The sequence below is a fragment of the Balaenoptera musculus genome, chromosome 4, assembly GCF_009873245.2.
Source record: "Balaenoptera musculus isolate JJ_BM4_2016_0621 chromosome 4, mBalMus1.pri.v3, whole genome shotgun sequence".
NCBI lineage: Eukaryota > Metazoa > Chordata > Mammalia > Artiodactyla > Balaenopteridae > Balaenoptera > Balaenoptera musculus.
Window position 1 is genome coordinate 100,198,516 of NC_045788.1, and position 23,081 is coordinate 100,221,596.

Consider the following 23,081-nt stretch of genomic DNA (forward strand, 5'->3'; position numbering starts at 1 on the left):
GGAAGATAAACATTTCTTAATATATCCTTATAGTTATCTAGTAATTGCAAATTCTATATAACTCACTTATACCAATCCTTTGACAATCAGCATATGGTTCTTCCTATCCTTGCCTAACTTTGATACACATTCCAATCTCCCCAAGGACCTCCAAAAATCTAAAGAGCAGAGAATGTTTCTTTTAAATCTCTACAAAAAGTATGTGCTAAATAATTTGTGTTTAAATACTATTTATCTTTTAGGTCAAATTTACCATCTTTATTAACTTTTTTCGTAAAGAATAATCTAATACTTACATTTTTCAACTGTAAAAAAGTATGTAGTTGCCTTTTTTCTCTTTGTTAAATATTATTAAATACTTGAGTCATTTTAACTTTATAAAGTGTTATATAAGAATAATAATTATTACATACATGTTGTGCCTATTGTGAGTTGTTGGGGAAATGGTCTTTCACTCCTTGGGGAACTTAACCCCACTACAGAGTCCACGTGAGACTTCTCTAGTATTTCAGTGTTAAATTCCATTCATCGTTCATAGTATTGGAAGTATACTGAAGCTCATAGTATTTGGAATTCGATTGTAATATATTTTCTATTTTTACAGGTAAAACTAAAATTTTCTAAATTAGTGGGAAAAAAGCAAACAAATGCTAGCTTGACTTAGATTAGTTTTAATATATAGTCAAAGACTTTTCTTGATTTACTTGCTCCTGATTCATTTTGCATCATGGTTTGAAATATATAAGAAATGGGAAGAATATTCAAGCTTGTTTTTGAGTATTTTTATCCAATGGAAAAAAATAGGGAGTTCCTTGCTTATGGAGAATATGTACAATTTTAAAACAAATATGAAGTGTATATGTTATTTATCTATAACAAAGCTATATGTTAATACTGCCTTATAGAACTTATTGCAATACTAAAAATGTTGTATATATTTCCTGTTCAATACAGTCACCACTAGCCACATTCACATGTAGCTTTTGAGTGTTTGTGACATGTGACTGGGGAACTGAATTTTTTTGTTAATTTTATTAAATTTAAAATTAATTAGCCATGTGTGGCTTTGTCTAGTGCATGTGTGTGTGTGCATGTGTATTATAGTTTTATTTCCAGTACTTCCACTTCCATGTTGATAATGGGGGAAAATAAGAAAGGGATTTGAAAACCATGTAAACACACAGTACAACCTTCTGCAAGAACAGCTCATTTTTACTCTAGGAATTCTGTTACACACAGTCATGTTTATCATCAACAAAAATGAAGCTCACTTTGAATAATAACTTTACTACTGCATGTGTTTACACAGTCTTCAAATCTAGCCTGATATGATGTGCCTTTTGCATATTGCACTGAGTTAGTCAGAAGACATTAAAAGTAGTCACGCTGATAGAAACTTTATTAAAAATCATTTCAATTCTGAGTAGAATTACTTGCCTAACATGCGTAATCATGGATGCTAAACTTTTTTAAATGGTTCAGGAGCTGCCATCACCCTGCTATGCCCACTATGTCTGTTGCACCGTCCTGGGTTCTACAAAACTACAGCGACCTCAAAGACTCAATAACAGCAGTAGAGGTTCCAAAACTAATATCCCTACCCAGAGATCTGTCAAAGAAACAGCAAGATTTTTCCATTTAGATGCTAGTATTTATCTTTGTTTTATGTTTTGTTTTGTTTTGTTTGTGACTTTTAAATTTACATGTAAAAATATTGTCAGGATCTCATTTTTATTTTAGTAGATTTTTTTTAAATGTGAGGTTTCACAGGAAAGCTGGTGAATGTTTACCACTGTTTTATTAATATTGTCCTAAAATTTGTCTCTTGATGATATCCTTTATAATTTTAATTTGGCATAAGCACCAAAGTAAAAAACAAAAAGAAAAAAGAAAATCCAATAAAAATGTCATCATCTCTTAAAGAAATCTTAAAATATAATAAAATTAAAAGTATTAATTTTTATATTTCTTAGCAAAAAGTTATATAGTATTTATTGTACTGTGTGCCAGACACTGTTCCAAGTATAAATATTCATTTTAGATTATAATTTCAAATACTAATCACAAATAGGAATTCAATTACTCCTCAAAGCAACACTCTGAAGTAGTTGCTGTTATTATCATTATTTTATAGATTAGAAAGCTGAAACACAGACCTGGCCCATAGTCACCCAGCCAGTAAGTGGTAAAGCAGGGATGTGAACCCAAGCAGTCTGACTCCAAAAGCTGTATCTTTCATTGTTATGCTGCCTCTCCTGTATCTCTGAATGTTCACTCAAATATACAGAAGCATATGCATATGTAGTTTGCATACATCTGTGTACCTATGAAAAATTTATCTAATTCTATGAAATTAAGCTTAGGTCATGGAATCTTTTCAGTGAGTCTTCTTCCCAGCTGTGACTAAGTTCCCAAATGACCTCATTCTTCATTCTCAAGGCCCAACATTTACACATTTGTTACTCTTGCCTGTCACCTACAAATTGGCACTTGCCTTTGGCACTTGCCATCTACCTCTATAAGGATTAAATTATGAGCCGCTGCAGCTGCTGACCTTCAACACTCCCTGAAAGGAGTTCAGGGTGGAGATCAGGAATGAGACACTCTGTGCTCTGGGAAAAATTTGCAGAACAGGTCTTCAGATAGTTAGATATTTTCAGGAGAAGATTTTATGAGCCTAATTCTTGCATCTCTTCTTATCTAAAAGAGCACTAAAATTCCTCATGGTGATGTCTGCTCTTCCTAACAGTAACCTTCATGAGACTAGCAGCAACCTTCTGCCAAAAATATGTGCTTGATTGCATGTATTCCCCCTTCACCAAAGTCACATATATACTCCCTATATATACTTCACCAAAATCACATATATACTCCCTACCTCTTGGTAGCAGATTCTCAGAGCTATCTGAAATGTTGTCTCCTGGGCTATAATCCTCATTTTGCCCCCAAAAAACTTAACTCACAACTGTCACGTTGTACATTTTTTTTTTCAGTTGACATGCCAAATACTTTTTCTCTTTTTTCTTAAAATCGTTCTCTTAAATGACACCTGTCTCCCAATGCTACTAGCTCACATTTATTCAACAATTATGTTATGCATTGCATGCAGAGCATCTTTTCAGGGCACTGAGTATTAGAGTGATGAACAAAACAGACAAAAATGTGCTTACATAGAACTTACACTCTAGTGTTCATATGTTTAAAATGCTTATCATGTGTCTCACTCTGTTCTAAGTGCGTTATACATGCTAAGTCATCTAATATTCACAGCCCTATGAGGTAGGTACTCTTATTGTACCCATTTTACAAGTGATGAAGCCAAAACATATAGAATACATACTAATAAGAGGCAGAAGCAGTGATACTTACATTTTAAAGAGTGTTCTGTCTGCTCTTTGTAATGCAGGTAAGAATATAAGCACAGAGAAGAAACAGGAGGCTTGGGCAATAATTCTGGAGTGAGATAATAGTGGTTTGTCCTAGGGTGCTGACAGGAAGGGAGAAGTGAATGGATTTTCCATATATTTTGAAGGTGGAATGGATGGGACTTCCTACTGATTTGTATGGTGGTTCACGCTATCTTGTTAGCGATAAGAAATGGCTCTAGTGCCTAATTATATATATAACAAATTTACGTTTAAAAAAAAAGCCTATTCAAACCATAAACTGAGCTATTGAAGAAGACTTTGAAGCTATGTTTCTACATTTTGAACTATATATTTTCAGAAGGGAAAGTCATTTCATGCATTCTTAAGTGGTACCTAGATTCTGCCCCTATTCTTCTTCTAGAAAATAGTAATAGTAACGTATCAATATTTGTTCATCTACTGTAATGTACCATCTATTGATGTACTAATGCAAAATTTTAATAATAGGAGAAATTATATGCCAGGGCTCAGGGATAAATAGAAACTCTCTGTATTTTTTGTACAATTTTTCTGTTAACCTAAAACTGCTCTAAAAAATAAAGTCTGTTTTTAAAAAATAGCATTGTTATTTGTCTCTGGGAAATACTTTTTCTATTATTTATATTGTCTCATTTTTATTTGTTTTATATCCCTGGTATATTATTATATAGAACTGGACCTCCTGGTTTGATTTTCCCAAGTCAATTAATCCTTTTTCTATTTGGTCAAATTTTAGCAGTCAGGCTACTTAGACTCCAATCCATCCTCTTATCAGAATAATTAACTCTTTACTCTGAGAGAAACAAAACCCATTTTAAGAACCCTTATCCACACCAGAAATTCAATTCTATTTCTTTAGAGGTAGGCCCTTGAAATTGTCCTGGGTCATATATTGCTGTCCTTGGTCATTCTGTGGGCATAGTATAAAGTCTGTCTCTGGAGCCCCACAGGAAGAATACCTCTCATTTCTGGTCCAAACTTCTACGGATGCTTTATACTGTGTGTAACAAATATTAAAATTGATGTTTTGACACTGACCTGATACCAAGATACAGCAAAGCCAGATTATTACGTGCATTTACAAAGGAACTCTAAAAGAATCCACTCCATGTCCCCTTGACCCAGCTGTTAGAAAAAGGATTAGGGCTTAAAGGAGAGGATTTTGAAGAAACTTCTGTGAAAAAATCTGTTGCCTTACTGAAAAATTAAAATGGTGGTACAAGTTGAGGAAGATCCGTCAGACCACTTAAAGCTCAAAATGTATTTGCTGCATATGGAAGACATAGGAGGCTGATTCACTCTTGATATACCTTTTTTTTTTTTTTTACTGCCTGTACCTTAGTGGCATAAAACAAACATTTTATTATACTCAGGACTCGGGGGGGGGGCAGGAATTCAGACAGGGCACAGCATGGAACAGGACTCATCTCTGTTTCACAATGTCTGAGGCCTCAGCTCGGAAGAGTCAATGGCTGTGGATGACTCAAGGCTTCCAAACATGTCAGGTAGTTGATGCTGGCTGGTACCTCAGCTGGGACCATCAATTAGGACTTCTACACTTGATACCCCTCCATGTGGTCTAGGCTTCTTCAGAGAACAACGGCCCTACATCTCAAGGGGAGGTATATGAATATCACATTGTAAGAAGAACATGTGTGCTGGAAGGTCTTGTGGCCACTTTAGAAAGCCTAACTAATCTGTAAAATTAAGACAGAGATGCTGCAATGGGAGCAGCCTGAACCTCAATTTGTTGGGCAAAGAATGAGTGGGACATATGAGAATGAATATTCCATCATGTCATTTTGTATTCAGTTTCACAGGGACAGTAAAATACTGAGGAACTCCAGTAGTAAAAACAGGAGCTATGTCATCAGGAAAATGCAAATTAAAACAACAATGAGATACTACCACACACCTATCAGAATGGTCAAAAATCCAGAATACCAATGACACCAAATACTGGTAAGGATGTGGAGCAACAGGTATTCTCATTCATTGCTGGTGGGAATGCAAAATGGTACACTTTGGAAGACAGTTTGGTGGTTTCTTACAAAACTAAGCATACTCTTACCATACAAGCCAGTGGTCCTTGGTATTTACTCAAAGCAGTTGAGTCTTTATCCACACAAAACCCCACACACTGATGTTTGTAGCCGCTTTACTCATAATTGTCAAAACTGAGAAACAACCAAGATTTCCTGAAGTAGATGAATGGATAAACTGTGGTACGTCCAGACAATGGAGTATTATTCAGCGCTAAAAAGAAATAAGCTGTTAAGTCATGAAAAAACATGGATAAACTTTAAATGCATATTACTAAGTGAAAGCAGCCAATCTGAAAAGGCTATGTACTGTATGATTCCAACTATATGACATGCCGGAAAGGGCGAAACTATGGAGGCAATAAAAAGGTCAGTGGTTGCCAGGGATTGGGGGTGGGGAGGGATGAATAGATGGGACACAGAGGATTTTCGGGCAGTGAAAATACTCTATATGATATTACAGTGATGGATACATGCCATTATACACTTATCAAAACCCATAGAACATACAACATCAAGAGTGAACCATAGTGTAAACTATGGACTTTGGAGAATAATGATTCTCAATGTAAGTCCATCAGGTGTAACAAATGTACCACTTTGGTGAGGGACATTGATAGCGGGGGAAGCTATGTGTGTTTGGGGGCAGGGGGTATATGGGAAATCTCTGTACCTCAATTTTGTTGTGAACCTAAAACTGCTCTTAAAAAATAAACTTAGGGCTTCCCTGGTGGCGCAGTGGTTGAGAGTCTGCCTGCCAGTGCAGGGGACACGGGTTCGAGCCCTGGTCTGGGAGGATCCCACATGCCGCGGAGTGGCTGGGCCCGTGGGCCACAGTTACTGAGCCTGTGCGTCTGGAGCCTGTGCTCCACAGAGGCCGCGATAGTGAGAGGCCCGCGCACCGTGATGAAGAGTGGCCCCCACTTGCCGCAACTAGAGAAAGCCCTCGCACGGAAGCGAAGACCCAACACAGCCTAAGTAGATAAATTAATTAATATTAAAAAAATAATAATAAAAAAATAAACTTAAAACAAAACAAAAAAATACAGGAGATAAACACTAGGTTTGTAGAGAATGTGGAATGTCATAAGAGTCCAATTGGAATAGAAATGCACCTTCTCAGTTCAAAGGAATGAAAATATCAGTCACAGACAAAAATATCTGAAAATTTTCCAATAGCAGCTCATGAGAAAGAAAAAGAAAGTCAGTGTTAAACACCTGCCAGAACCAGAAACAGAGAAGCCACCCAATTCAAGTAAAATTTCTTCCTATTCTTTTATAACTCTTCTCTCCCCTGGTGGACCAAACCACAGCTAGAGTAGAAAGCCTTGCATATGAAGAGAGTAGAGATCAACTATATCACTGAACATGAAAGTAGGTAGACTTCTTCAGGACTAACATAGAAGTAGAGTTGAAGGAGGAGAGAAATGTTTTAAGAAACCATACTCTTGAGTTAGTGTTTAATTAGTATTTTGATAGATATTCTGTATTCTAAATAGAGTCTATGATTATGAGGTTAAGTGACTATCCATTGCCTAAAACAGAATACGGTACTCATAGGATATGTCCAAATTTATATCCAAGGCTGGGGAGGATTTCCTTCCCCACTGGAAAAAAATGTTAAGGGACAGGAGGAAATCAAAACAGGTTTTCAGTTAGGTGACATTCTATGAGTCATATGTTTAACACACCAGTTACATGTGGCTTACTTTGATCAGGTCTATTATTCTTCCAGAAATCCACCCATACTTCTGTCCAGTTAATGGCCTGCTAATAGTACTTCTATGAAATTACACACTTTTATTCCGTACTACTAGTAAGGACAGAAAACATGCATCCTCAGATGAACCTAAATCCCAAAGAAATACCCAGTGTCAGATTAGTAGAGAATATTGAATACAAGTCTTGCCAACCAATTTTGTTTCAAATTGTAGTAACTTTTTCAGAAGTGAGATTTCTGCTCTCATCTTGCTAATTTTCTGTTGAAATCCTTGACTCACACACAATCTCCTTCCAGATTAGGTAACTCCTTGTAGGACAATAGTAACTAATTCTAGGTGATAACTGATTCACATGTATTCAAGGCATCGCTTTGTACCAGAGTTGATTTAGGAAATATGAAATGGACCTAGATAAGTCCCTGATACTGCAACTGATGTTATATAATCCATACACTGTTGTTCAGAGATACAGGTACATAGGTGTGATATTATCCTGTTGAAGAACTGGAACAATATTCCTCAAGTGGTAACTTGACAACAGCAAAAGCATTAGAAGACTATCCAAAGCAATTTAAAAGTTACTGTTTCTGAGGATTCAGGCAACTGGTTTGGAAAATGAAATTTCCTAATGGCTAAAGTGAGTCATTTGGCATTTGTGGGAATGTTTTGAATTTTAGTAGAAAAACATTCTGTTAATATTATACCAATAAAAGAATAAGATAACTAAATAGTCCTATAAGTTCATAGTTATTGCAATACTAAGTTGAATTTTAAGGGTAGATAAATTTGTTGCTAATTAGTAAGAGGGAAAATATTAGCATGAAAAAGTAAGAATATTTGTAGGTGTATGAAATGGCAAGAATGCTGACAATACTTCTAAAGGACAATTCTAATAGGCTTGCTTATCAAAAAACATTTTCTTGTAGAGAAATTTGCAGTTCTTAGTAATGACTGATAAGACCCTTGAACCCAACTAATGGGAACCATAAGATATTGTGATTTTTCCCTCAATGTTTGGAAGATAAACACATTAATATGGACAGCAGATCTTCAAGATAACTAGGCAAAGGCAGTATTGATGTGACTGAATGTATTATTGCTTGCTGGGAGCTGTGTAAAATATGATGGAGTTTTTCTTAAAATACTGGTGTAACAAAAGCTCTCTGGGAAATACAACACAATTACACTTCATGTTATTTCCAGCTTTATACCAGAGAAAGCATTCAGATAAACTTAGCAGAATATGATAAGTAAAAACCTTATGTGCATAAAGGGATGTTCATCTATGTATTTTTAATATATGCATGTATGGAATATATGTTTAATATATCTTTTTTCAATGACAGTTTTAGGTCCACTAATAATCATATTGACAATCTTGTTGCAATTGAAAATAAGTAGTCAATAGTGAAAATGCAAAATTAAGAAAAATACAATGACAATGAAAAAGCTATGATTAATTGATTTCTGTTTCATTTCTGTTATATATATGAAAAAAGCAATATTGAGGTTCTTTAAAATGAAAGTCAACGGAATGTAATAATTTATTTTTAAAATCTAAAGGATAAATTCACATTTACTGAGTTCTTTAGAGTGAAACTTGTGGGTGGGGGTACATCTAAATAATTTGCACACTTGAACAGATTCAAAATTATTGACGAAGGTTTTGCTGTGATGTGTCTCCTCTAAAGCATTCCCATGCAGTCTTGAGATGAGTTTTCATCCATGTGAGAATACTGGTGGAACCTCTTCGGGTACATAATGTCCAAAGATGGCTGCTATCAATTCCTTCCTCCTGGAATACTCATACTCTTCCTCACATCAAAAGATGGAGTTAAATTCCCCATCCTCTTGAATCTAGCCTAATTGTACTAACTTGTTTGAACCACTAGAGTGCAGTGAAAGTGATATCTTGGGACATCTGAGAAGCCTTTCATTTTCTGCCTGGGCTCCTTGGAACGCTTGGGATTCTGCCTCTTGGAACTGACCTACCATGCTATAAAGAAACCCGAGCCCCGTGGAGTGGCCATTGTAGGTGTATTCAACTGGAAGCAGATGATGCTTCAGTTCAGTTGTAAGCATTCAGGTGGAAGCAGATGATGCTGCTTTCTTAACTTTACAAATCATAGGCACAAACACACAAACATATGTCTTTCAGTTTATATTTCAGGAAGAAATTAAAATTATGTTAATAAATTGTTTCTCTTCATGAATCAAGAACCCACATTGAGCTAGATATTAGTCAGGTTGCTAGTGTGGAGGCCTGAGCTGTTAACATTTAGGTCTTAAAAGAGCAACCTATTTCAGAAAACGTAGGAAAAGAGTGATTCTCATTGTTTGTCAAGCATCTGGACAAATAGACTTGTTCACACTTACAACTTAAAATACACCTAAGTCAATAACCCTGAAAAAGATACATGTTCACCTGCATTTTAAAGATTTTATTTGAATTGGGGGCTATGTTTATCTATGCCAGAAAATTTGCCAAGAGAATAATATTTTCACTTTATGGTGAGATTTTTGACAGTTGTAATTTTTTTTTTAATAGTTTTTTTTTTTTTTTTTGGCTGTGTTGGGTCTTCGTTTCTGTGCGAGGGCTTCCTCCAGTTGGGGCGAGCGGGGGCCACTCTTCATCGCGGTGGGCGGGCCTCTCACTATCGCGGCCTCTCTTGTTGCGGAGCACAGGCTCCAGACGCGCAGGCTCAGTAGTTGTGGCTCACGGGCCTAGTTGCTCCGCGGCATGTGGGATCTTCCCAGACCAGGGCTCGAACCCGTGTCCCCTGCATTAGCAGGCAGATTCTCAACCACTGAGCCACCAGGGAAACCCGACAGTTGTAATCTTTAAGATTTATTTCTAAATTTTGAGAAAACTAAATATTAAACCCTTCTAAATTTCTTACCGTTTTTCCCTTCCTTTCTTTGTTTTCTTCTCTTCCTTTCCTCATCCATTCCTCATCAAAAGTTAATTTGGAAAAGATATTAAAAAAAAAAAGTATCAGGCACTTAGTGTGAGTTACTTACTGGAATGCACTAAAGTCAGAATGAAAAGGCAAATTACTTTAGGCTATCTAGTTCTTATAATATAATAAAAGAGAGTATAAAATTTCTCTATGGAAATAAGCTTACTTCTCATCATTGACTTCCAGGAAAAATAAACATGATTTCCATGTATAAGGGCTATTGGATAACATAATTGAATCTGTATTCAGTTACAGTATTGTGACCCATCTGTGTACTCCCATAGCACCACAGATATATTGCATCCCATGCATATACTGATTTGTGTAGTTATATATTTTAATAATTTATGTGTTCATTTGTTTAATTAAACTGAAATTTCTTAGGGGCATCTGACCTTGACTTGTTCAACTTTTTATTCCCAGCCCCTACACAGTGTATGGGGCATTCAGTAGGCCCTCAATAAGTTTTTGTAGAATAAAGAGGTACAGAATTAATATTCAACTGGACACCAAAACCATGTGATTAAATTGTAATTAAGAAAGACAATGAATTGGGCCATTGGGATTGACATGTATACACTGATGTGTATAAAACTGATGACTAATAAGAACCTGCTGTATAAAAAAATAAATAAAATAAAAGTCAAAAATTAAAAACAAAAACAAAAACAACACCAAAAAAAAAAAAAAAGGCAAGACATGTCTGTATAACTCTGACAATACAGTCAGGTAAGCAGCTTAGTATTAGCCTAACAATATATTTATAAAGATCTTAGCACATTACAAAGAAAAAAGAAGTGTCCCTTAAAAAGCATTTTCCCAATAATGGATATTCCATGGGAGTTTATGACAAGTACCAGTTTTCAGTCAGTCCAATATTATAACTGACCCTAGTAATCATAGTGCTGTTTTACTTTATTTACGCTAAGTAAGATTCAAAATAAGATGCATTGCTAGAGGTAACATGTCAATTTAGGAGTCTGATATATTGTCTCTCAAGTGGATGCCTGTTCTATCCTTTATCAGATTAGATCAGAAGTGTTCTTGAAGCAGAATTTTTCCCATACAGTAGTTTAAAACATTCCCACGCACTTAAATAGCGGATTAAGGCAAGTTTGGATCAGATGCAGAAAGTTAAGAATAAACGTCATGGGCTTCCCTGGTGGCACAGTGGTTGAGAATCTGCCTGCCAATGCAGGGGACACAGGTTCGAGCCCTGGTCTGGGAAGATCCCACATGCCACGGAGCAACTAGGCCCATGAGCCACAACTACTGAGCCTGCGCATCTGGAGCTTGTGCTCCGCAACAAGAGAGGCCGCGACAGTGAGAGGCCCGTGCACCACCATGAAGAGTGGCCCCCACTCGCCACAACTAGAGAAAGCCCTCGCACAGAAACGAAGACCCAACACAGCCAAAAATAAATAAATAAATTAAAAAAAAAAAAAAAAGAATAAACGTCATCAGTTGGCCACAGCTTGTTAAACTGAGACTTCTGTAGAAAGCCTAATTACGATAAGGCCTACAAAGATATAAGCTATAATCCTTCCTCTCTGTCTCTTTCACCTCCAGTTACTGAAAGAGCTGATGCACAGGTAAAATTAGTCACTATTTTAAGTTTAAGAATGTTGGCAAAACTTCCAGATTTTAACTATGATATTGAAGTATTTCTCTTTATTCTTTATTTCTCTTTATTCTTGTTCCTGATTGCTCAAATATTGGATATAAATAAGATTAATTTTACATATAGAAAAGTTAGGATAGTCTTGACTCATAAAGATAATGACTTAGAGTATTTGTTCTTAGAGTGGAGGAAAATATGGTATCTTCATGGTGAAATTCAATGCCACAGAGATAAAGAAGATGAAGATAATTTATGAATGGTGAGATTGGGATCAGGTGAGGTGAGCATCAACAACAGATTGGGATGCCATAGGGAGAAGGTTTTTAGGTAAACTCCGATGAGTTAGGAAAGTGAATACGGCCAATAATGTTAGTTCTTCAACTTTCATAGAAAGAAGTAAGGTTTTGCCATTGTCTGGGTAATCAAATGAAAGTTGGAATGGTCCTATAAATTAATGAAGTCTGGATGGTGAAAATGTTGTCAATAAATTTAAAATGTTCAAGATTAAAGTTAAGATCTATCAAGTTTTTCATTTTTCCCCCCAGTGTTTGTCCAAGTCAATACTAAGACTGTCTTGTTTATCCTCACAGAGCTATATACAATAATCTCAGATATCATGTTTAACTGTATCTCAGTACTTCAGTTATTCCTTTGTTGGGTGGTAGAAATATAAATTAAGCACAGTAGTTTCCGAGAGGGTCTAGAATTCTTGCCAGGGCCTTGCTATTAAAGGTGGTTATAATGTATGTTATTCTAAGTTAGTAAATATGCATCTTGCTCCACAAACTCAGATGCAAGAAATATAACATTTTCTTATAACTCAATTTTAATTTCAGGTTTTCATTTTGTCAGAAATATAACCTTATTATGTATTTCAGGGATCCGCACACGCCTTTCTCCAGAGTTATGACTCTATTTTAATGAGATTTTGTTATTGTCGGTCGTGGTAGTGTTAGGAACATCAGATCTGTGTTGGGGTTAGAGACTGCTAGTCTCAGTGTTGTCTATTCTTGCCAGCTTCAGCTGAGACACCCTTCATCATGTGTTTTCCTCATTTGTCTGTCCATTCTGGTTTTAGCTAATCCATTCCTTTATTGTCTTCCTATGGTCCTATAGGTATAGTCACTTTCTGAACTATGTTCATGCTACTCCTGGGTGCATGGAACTCATTCCACTACTCCAGGTCCACTCTGGGACATGGAAGACTCTATGGAGATGTCTAAGGCACTTTCTGAATTAACATTCCATAGCTTGGAGTGTACCATGCAAAGCATAGCTCTGTTGCTTCAGTTGAGTCATTCCAATGTGTTTAGGTTTCTACGCAGACCATAGGCATGATAGCTTTATAGCTCTGTATAGCTTTTGCACTGCCCAAAGGTGCCCAGCCAAGAGAGTGGGTGGAACCTGAAATCCTAGGCTTTCTCCCTAGAACATGGGAAGATGTACATTTTACTATACAGTGTTTTTATCCTGAAATGGTGTTGCATTTTGTCAAATGCTTTTTCTGTGTCTATTGAAGTGATAATGTGGTTTTTGTCCTCTATTAAAATGGTAGATAAATTCAATTGATTCCCAGATTTTAAATTAACTTGGTATTCCTGGGATAAATCCCACTAGTCATAGTGTGTAATTCTTTTTATATGTTGTTAAATTTGGTTTGCAAATAATTTGTTGAGGAATTTTGCCACTATATTCATAAGAGATATTGGCTTACAGTTTTCTTTTTCTGTGATATCTTTGTCTGCTTTAGGGTTTAGAGAAATAGTGGTCTCATAATGTCAGTTGGAAAGTGTTCTCTCTTCTATTTATCAGAAGAGTTTGTAAAGGATTATTAATAATTCTTCTTTAAAAATTTGGTAGCATTCACCAGTGAAGCCATTTGTGACTGGGCTTGTCTTGTGGGAAGTTTTTAAGTATTTTTTTTTTAATTTTTATTTATTTATTTATTTTTGGCTGTGTTAGGTCTTCGTTTCTGTGTGAGGGCTTTCTCCAGTTGCAGCGAGCGGGGGCCACTCTTCATCGTGGTGCACGGGCCTCTCACTATCGCGGCCTCTCTTGTTGCGGAGCACAGGCTCCAGACGCGCAGGCTCAGCAATTGTGGCTCACGGGCCTAGTCACTCCGTGGCTTGTGGGATCTTCCCAGACCAGGGCTCGAACCTGTGTCCCCTGCATTGGCAGGCAGATTCTCAACCACTGCGCCACCAGGGAAGCCCCTTAAGTTTTTATTCAATCTCTTCACTTGTTATAGGTTTATTCAGATAGTTTGTTTTTTCTTGAGGCAGTTTCTCCAATTTGGGTCTTTCTAGGAATTTGCCTGTTTCCTCTGTTATCTAATTTGTTGGCATACAGTAGTTCAGATTGCCTCATAATCCTTTTTATTTCTTTAAGATTAGTACTAATGTCCTCTATTTCATTCCTGTTTTTAGTAAGGTGAATCTTCTCCTTCCCCACCCCACCCCACCTTGGTCAGTCTAGCTAAAGATTTGTCAATTTTATTGACCTTTTCAAAGAACCAACTTTTGGTTTTATTGATTTTATTTATTGTTTTTCTATACTCTATTTCATTAATATCTGCTCTAATCCTTCCATCTATGTGTTTTAAGTTTAGTTTACTCTTCTTTTTCCAGTAAGGTGAGGTAGAACACTTTTATTTTTAGTTATTTCATATGGGTGTTTCAGCTATAAATATCGCTCTAAGCAGTCTGTTAGCCACATTCAATAAATATTGATGTGTTTTCATTTCTATTCATGTCAATGCATTTTATGGTTTCTCTTTTGATTTCTTTCTTTGATGCAGCTGTCATTTAGGAGTGTGTTGTTTAATTTTCACATATTTGATTTCCCCAATTTTTTTCTGTTATTGTTTTGAATTTTATCTCACTGTGGTTGAAGAGCAACTTTATATGTTTTCAATTCTTTTAAATTTATTGAGGTTTTTTCTTTATGGCCTAGCATATGAAATGTTCCATGTTTACTTGAGAAGAATGTATATTCTGCTGTTGTTATTAGGTGTCTGATAGGTCTAACTGGTTTATAGAGTTGTTCAAATATTCTCTTTTCTTATTGTTCATCTGCATCATTTTTCTGGCCATTATTGAAAGTGGGATATTAAAGTCTCCAACTGTCTATTTGTTCCTACAATTCTGTCAGTTTTTGCTTCTTGCTTCATATATTTTGAGGCACTGTTATTAGGTGTATTTTTCATTGTTATATCTTCCTGATGAATTGACACTTATCGTTATAAAATACCTCTTTTTATCTCTATTAACACTATTTCCCTTAAAGTTTATTTTATCTGATATTAGTATAGCCACTCCAGCTTTGTTATGGTGGTTGTTTGCATGATATATCTTTTTTTATAACCTGTTTCTTTCAACTATTCGTAGCTTTAAATCTAAAGGATCGCTCTTGTAAACAGGATATACTTGGATTTCTTTATCCAATCTGACAACCTGTCTTTTGATTGTTTAATCCATTCATATTTAATGTTACAATTGATATAGTTGAATTTATGTCCACTATTTTACATTTTGATTTCTCTATGTCTCATGTCTTTTTCTGTTCCTCTGTTGTTCTTCTTTTGCATTGAGACTATTTTCTACTGTAACATTTTTATTCTTTTGCTGATTTAAAAAATGTTTTTTGAGTTATTTTCTTAGAAGTTATTTCCTTTGTATGGAATTTATTTCTACAAAAGGATCTTTTTAATGTCCCAAGCTTTTTGGACTACATCAAACAATGTTGCCAATAAAATTAACACACGTATACAATCAATTCAAATATTCACAGATTTTGGTGGCTAATGTATTCATCAGGGACTGAAATTTTTTAATGGATCCACATGCTTTTGTTTGCACAGATGTATTTTTTTATACATTCTTTTTTATATTCTTTTCCATTATGGTTTATTGCAGGATATTGCATATAGTTCCCTGTGCTATACAGTAGGACATTGTTGTTTATTCATTCTATATATAATAGTTTGCATTGCACAAAAGTATTATAACCAATTTTATATTGTTTAATTTAAAATTAATCACTGAGTCTACATTTCAGTTATATGTATTGAACACATATATTTTTACCTTCTCTAAAAGTGCATTAATATAATGATAAAGGCACCCATCATGAGAATGTTTTATTTACAGCAATTATCTTCCAGTTGGTTTTGGATTACTTCAAAAGCATTTCTTTCATTGGAAAACTTTACATTTTTATTCTGCCTTAGTGAACATTTATAAAAACTTTTTTTTAAAAAATTGAAGTATAGTTGATTTACAATATTGTGTTAGTTTCAGGTGTACAGCATAGTGATTCAGTATTTTTGCATATTATATTCCATTATAGGTTATTACAAGATAATGGGTATAATTCCCTGTGTTATACAGTACATCCTTGTTCCTTAGGTATTTTATATGTCTTAGTTTGTATCTGTTTATCCCATACCCCTAATTTGTTGCTCCCCCCGATTCCCTTTCCCTTTTGGTAGCCGCAAGTTTGTTTTCTATATCTGTGAATATGAGAAACAACTTCCAAATAAGACATTTCATTAAGTATAAGAAAATAATAAACAAAACAATTGTGGGGCTTCCCTGGTGGCGCAGTGGTTGAGAATCTGCCTGCCAATGCAGGGGACACGGGCTCGAGCCCTGGTCTGGGATGATCCCACATGCTGCGGAGCAACTAGGCCCGTGAGCCACAACTACTGAGCCTGCGCGTCTGGAGCCTGTGCTCCGCAACAAGAGAGGCCGCGACAGTGAGAGGCCAGCGCACCGCGATGAAGAGTGGTCCCCGCTCGCCGCAACTAGAGAAAGCCCTCGCACAGAAACGAAGACCCAACACAGCCAAAAATAAATAAGTTAATTAATTAATTAATTAAAAAAAAAAAAAAACAATTGTGATATGTTACATATGGAGTACATATTTTCTAATGGATAATACTTTTCTAAATCCACGGTGATTGTCCAGGCAAATGCAATATTTAACTTAACATTGACATCTTACACATTGAACCATTTGGGGGTAATGTATGTTGTTTAAAATTTTTGTCATGTGTAATTAATTTTTAAGGAAATTATAAATAGCCATTGTAAAATTGAGTATTATTTAGCAATATAAGACTTTTTAAACTAAGAAATGATTAGATAAGCTTGCCACTGTAGCATTTTTCAAGACATAATCACTATTATATAAGAGCAAGACCTCTGGAAGAAACAACCTAAAATAAAACAAATCCATAAACAAATTCCCCAGATACATAAGAATCCCAATGTGTTACAATGGGATTTTATGATATGTTCAAAAGAAAATCTCTGCATTATATGAGTTCTATATAATAATCTGAGATGTTCTCTGACACTAATTAGTGATTTGACCTTGAATAAATCACCAAATTCTTTTATGCATCATTATTCTGATTTGTAAAGTGAAGACATTTACTTGAATAACTGCCAGCCTTTTTCCAAGAACGGAATTCTCAGGTTGTATGTGCTATATTTGTTGATAGAAGATATCAGTAGAAGAATCATAAAGCGAGTGTTTGATAAAAGCATTTCTCTCTCATAATTTACCACAGATTTTATCACAGTTTGATTATAGTTTTGAATTTTGTGATTTAAATATTTATTTGTTTTACTTTAATGTAATTCTAACGAATGATAACAATTACAAATTTCACTTGATATATTAGGTAAAGATTATCTTTTCTTTTCCTTAAAATTAATAGTCTTAGGTACATTTAAAGTTATATGCTGTATAATATATTCAATCAAAATATACTGAGACATAATTAACATGATTAAAGTAGCTTTTTGTGTTGTAGCATAATTTCAATGAAGGGCGGAGATTTTACACCTAATTTGCATTTGCCAGTTTACTAGGTTTTTTTCTTTTATTATGTGCAATTAATCAGAAAATATTCTGAACTATTTTTTTTTCCTCTTCGTTTTTTGAATTACTTGTACACTATATTAGTTGTTTTTGTTTTTTTTTAAATGTTGCTGTTAGAATGACCTGGGTGTTTTTTTTTTTTTCAGAGCTGAAAACATTGTCCTAACTCTACATCCTGACTTCATTTGTAGCTTGAGAATATAATATTGACATTATATACTTTCCCACAATTTAGTTGGAAAAAAATTAGATTTACTAATAATTTTAGGCCAATGAATATTATTTTAATGCAATGAAATTATTGATAGATGTGGTAGGCTAAGCAGTGGCCCTCCAAAAATGTCCACATTGAAATACTGGGGTCCTTTGAATATATTAACTCATAGGGCAAAAGGAACTTTGCAAATGTGATTAAAGATCTTGAGATACAGAGATCATTCTGGATTATCTGGGTGGATTGATGTAATCACAAGGGTAGTTATAAGAGTGAGACAGGAGCATTAAAGACAGAAAAAGGAGATATGGTGTCTGAACCAGCGGTGGTTGTTATGTACTTTCAAGACAAAGGAACAGGCAATAAACCAGGGAATGCCGGTGGCCTTCAGAACCTGGAAAAGGCAAAGAAACAGATCCTCCCTGAAGGCTCTAGAATATAGTACTGACAATACCTTGATTTTAGATTTCTGATCTCCAGAACTATAAGAGAAAAAATCTGTATTGTTTTAAGTCATTAACTTTGTGGTAATTTGTCAGTGCAGCAATAGAAAACTAATACGATAGCCTCTTAAGTATGTTTGTATGTTTCCTTTGTGTCTGTATTTATTCCCTAGATCTTTCGTCAATCTTTTGGATTCAATGTCTCATGAAAACCAGTATTGCTTTAAAGCATCATAGTGCTATTTGATATTGTTACACAAAATTAAGTAAAATTAATATTTACCTAACACAATACTACAAACTGCTTTTCTCACATAATACATCATTTAAATCAGATCTCATCAAGAGAGAGAAATCTAAATAGTTTTATTTGATAGATGCATAATATTTCATAGCATAAATGAGCTACTGTTTATCTAACCATTATGTAAATGGATATTTAGAATGTTTCTTTTCTTTTTAACTGTTAAAACTTCTGCAATAAAATTCAATTGTAAAACAATACATTGATTTTATCTTTAAACATTTAATCCCTTTTATAATTTCTTTTTACTTCTTGGCCAGTTTTGATATTGTACACTTGGTATGTAAATAATCCATATCATCTAGACTTTATTTTACTTTTTTTTTTAAAATTTATTTATTTATTTATTTATTTATGGCTGTGTTGGGTCTTCGTTTCTGTGCGAGGGCTTTCTCTAGTTGCGGCAAGTGGGGGCCACTCTTCATCGCGGTGTGCGGGCCTCTCATTATCGCGGCCTCTCTTGTTGCGGAGCACAGGCTCCAGACGCACAGGCTCAGTAATTGTGGCTCACGTGCCTAGTTGCTCCGCGGCATGTGGGATTTTCCCAGACCAGGGCTCGAACCCGTGTCCCCTGCATTGGCAGGCAGATTCTCAACCACTGCGCCACCAGGGAAGCCCTATTTTACTTTTTTTCGTGAATAATATGTATTAGTCTTTCACAATTTGTATAAGCTCCTCTTTCATATATCTGGTAATGTTTCCTTTCTTCTACACACACATGCACACACATGTTTGTGTATTTTAAATTTGACTTTATTTTTATCTTCTAATCAATCTTAAAGAAAAGTATTTATTATACTGGTAATTTTAAAAAGAAAAAAATTTATATACTTCATTTATCCTTTTTTAAATTTCATTATTTTCAGCATTAATCTTTACTAATTTTTCTTCCTACTTTTGGTTTAACTTCTTTTTCATTTATCTTAAAATATTGTCTCAAGGACTTCTAGCCATTAAATTCATGTTCCAGGTATCAATGAGGAGAAAAAGAGAAGGCAAAATCGGCACACAACCCTGCCCAGTCTGCAGTTTTTCGTAGCCTTCCAGCCATCACATCAAAACCTGCACATATATCTATTGCGTAGCACTTGGTCACATGGCTCTTCCATCTGCAACGCATGGCAGAAAATGTCACCTTTTACTTGGGTACATTGTTGCCATGAAGAAAACTGAATTTCTATTACTAAGGAAGAGAAATTAAATGGGTATTGGATAGTTACTAACAGTTTCTGCTGCATATCATTCTTTTGGGTGTGACAGTTAAAATGTTTTTATTGTTTTTCCGTTCCTTATAACTTCAAGGTCCTGGAAATTGCTGAAATCTAGTTTTAGGGTTTCCCTCACAATTTGTCTCATTTCTTTTAAGAAAACTTATTTTACAGCAGTACTACAATTTCCCAATCATAGTAACATTTAGAGTCATAAATCCATTGAGTCAATTATGTAAATTGCAAGTAATTACTTTCCACTCTGTCCAACATCTTCATCTTTTACAGTATCTTAGTTCTGATTTAATTGTCATTTGGTCATTGTATTTTCCTCAGAAACCCACAGGTGATACATATTCTTGAATCCATTTTTATCTGAAATTGTCATTCCTTTTCTCTGACAGGTGAATCGTAATTGGAATCTAACTCCTTTAGTCTCAGTAGATATTTCATTGACTGCTAAGTTTTAATATTATAAATAAGTCAGATATTAGTCAGATTCTCTGTCCTCTAAAAGTTACTTGCTCGTCTAGAAGCTTATAAGATTTTATACTACTGTTGGAATTTAAAATTTTCACTAGGATATACCTAAGTAAATGACCTTTCTTATTAATCCTCCTTGGGACCTAGGGAACCTTGTCAATCTTCAGGCAAAATCTTTCTTCAACTAAAGGAAAATTTCTCAATTTGTTTAAATATTATCTCTCCCTTACAACTTCCTTTTAAAAAAACATTTCAAGACTCCTTCTATATGCATAAAAATTCTCTTGTCTATGCCCTCAGTAACTCATCTCTTCGTCAGTGATTGCCATCACTTATACCGTTTCTACATATTTTGTATTTCTTTCAGTAGATCTTCCTGATCAACTTAACTTTTAACCATAACTGTATTTTTTATTGTAACTATTGAAAAATTTAAATTGGAAAATATATCTTGTTTTGTTGTTGTTTTTCCACAAGTTATTTTATATTTGATGCCCTTGACAGATCTTATTACTTTATTTATCTCATCTGACATTTCCATTAGTTCCACTTCTTGTGAGATAGTTCTTTGTTTCTTTCTCTGTTTTTTATTTTCTTGTTGGTCTTCTTCTTCTTATTATTAGTTTTGCTTGCTCATCACAGGCAATAATAATCCTTGCTAGCACACATCAGCCACCACAGCAACTGGGAAGAGCTCAGCCTACCAGGAGAGCTATATTTATGGTCCTCCGGTTCTTTTAAGCACCTCACTCAAGAGAGCAGGGCAGATGCAACTTTTCCCTTCGGACACTCAGAATAATGATGTTTGATCTAACCCTCAAGTTCAAACCAAACCTGCTCTATATTGTTTGAGAGTTATCTTGACCTCTGATGCATAGCATCCATTCACTCTATTTCTGGTAAGAAACCATGTTTATTTTTGTTTGTTTTTAAAAATAGAAAAATTTCTTTCCCACTTTTCAGTCCAAGTAGCTTGGAAGAAAATGACCCTACAACAGAATTCAGGGGAGCATGTTTGACTGAAACCAGTCATTAGCACATTCTATTCTGGGTAGCTCTATTGATTGGCTCAAACAATGATCATAGAGCTGAGAACAGTCTGTTGAGGCACAAGGCATTCATAGAATGAGAAATTCATTTCTCCACTGTGTTTATATTTGACAGGAAATATCTGGAATGGCTGAAAGTCTTTTTCACACCATGCAGAGCCTTATAAGTCAACACAGATGAGAAAAGAACTGAGAAATGGGCAAACTCTGCCTTCCTGAGAAACAGGTTGTCTGAAGCCTGTGTTGTCTGAGTTTTAAATTGTGTGAAAATATAAATGCCTATTTTTCTAAGGAGTTTAAAAAATAATTTTTGAAATATCATAAATTATGAATTTTCACAATCTGAATAAGCTTGTGTAACTCAAACCTAGATCAAGAAACAGAACATTACCACTACCCCAGAAGCTCCTTTTATGCTTTCTTCCAGTTAATCAGTAACATCCAAGGGTAACCAGTGTCCTGTAGTCTAACAGTATAGATTAGTTTTGTCATGTTTTAATTTTATATGAATGGAATATATATTAATTTTTGGTCTGGATTATTTGGCTTGATATTTTGTTTGTGAGAGGCATTAATATTGTCATGTGTAATTCCAGTTTGTTTATTCTTATTGGTATTCTGGATTTCATTGTGTGAATATACCATAATTTACTTATCCATTTTTCTGCTGATAGCATTTGGGTAGTTTCCGTTGGAGGCTATTATTGATAGTAATGGTCTGAAAATACTGGAACTTGTTTTTCAGTGAACATATGTATGCATTTCTATTGGGTGCACACCTAGGCATGTAATTACCAGGTCAAAGGATAGGCACATATTCAGCTTCAGTAGATGCTGACAATATTTCATAATGGTCATAAAATTCACACTCCTACCAGCAGTACATGAGAGTTCTATTTCTTCCACAGTTTTGCTAATGCTGATATTTTCATTAAAGGCTTAAAATGTTGAGTTTTCTGTCACTTGAAATAATTTATTATTATTAAAAACCTTCCTGTTTTATTGGCTTTGCTGCTCTGACTGTTGTTTTATGTTATGGAGGAAACTGGGAGGGAAGATTGCTTATTCATGTCAAACTCAAGTCTCCATCTTTCTGGAAAATTTCAAGTACTCTATTCCTTTTACTATAAGAATATATATTCTGTCTTATACAGCCTCTTGTCATTCCTAAGTAAAAATAACTGTATAGAGTCAATGTTTCTATTTTTGTTTTAATTCCTTCTTAAACCAAAGGAATTAATCTAGTTGTGGAATTATGTGGCCAGTTGATGAGGGGATGTTGTTTCATTAGTCAGACATTGACCCTGTTCTATTTTTGACTAGAGATAAATTTAGACCATGTATTAATTCCATTTAATAAACAAATAAATGCATTTTAAAAAGGAAAATAGTTGTGTCATAATTGTCTCTTCCAGAAAATTGTGATAGTAAAGACATATTTTCTTTGAGTGTAGTTGTGGAAAAGAAAATTTAAAACTCTAAGAACAGGGCTTCCCTGGTGGAGCAGTGGTTGAGAATCTGCCTGCCAATGCAGGGGACACGGGTTCGAGCCCTGGTCTGGGAAAATCCCACATGCCGTGGAGCAACTAGGCCCGTGAGCCACAACTGCTGAGCCTGTGCGTCTGGAGCCTGTGCTCCGCAACAAGAGAGGCCGCAATAATGAGAGGCCCACGCACCGTGATGAAGAGTGGCCCCCACTTGCCGCAACTAGAGAAAGCCCTTGCACAGAAACGAAGACCC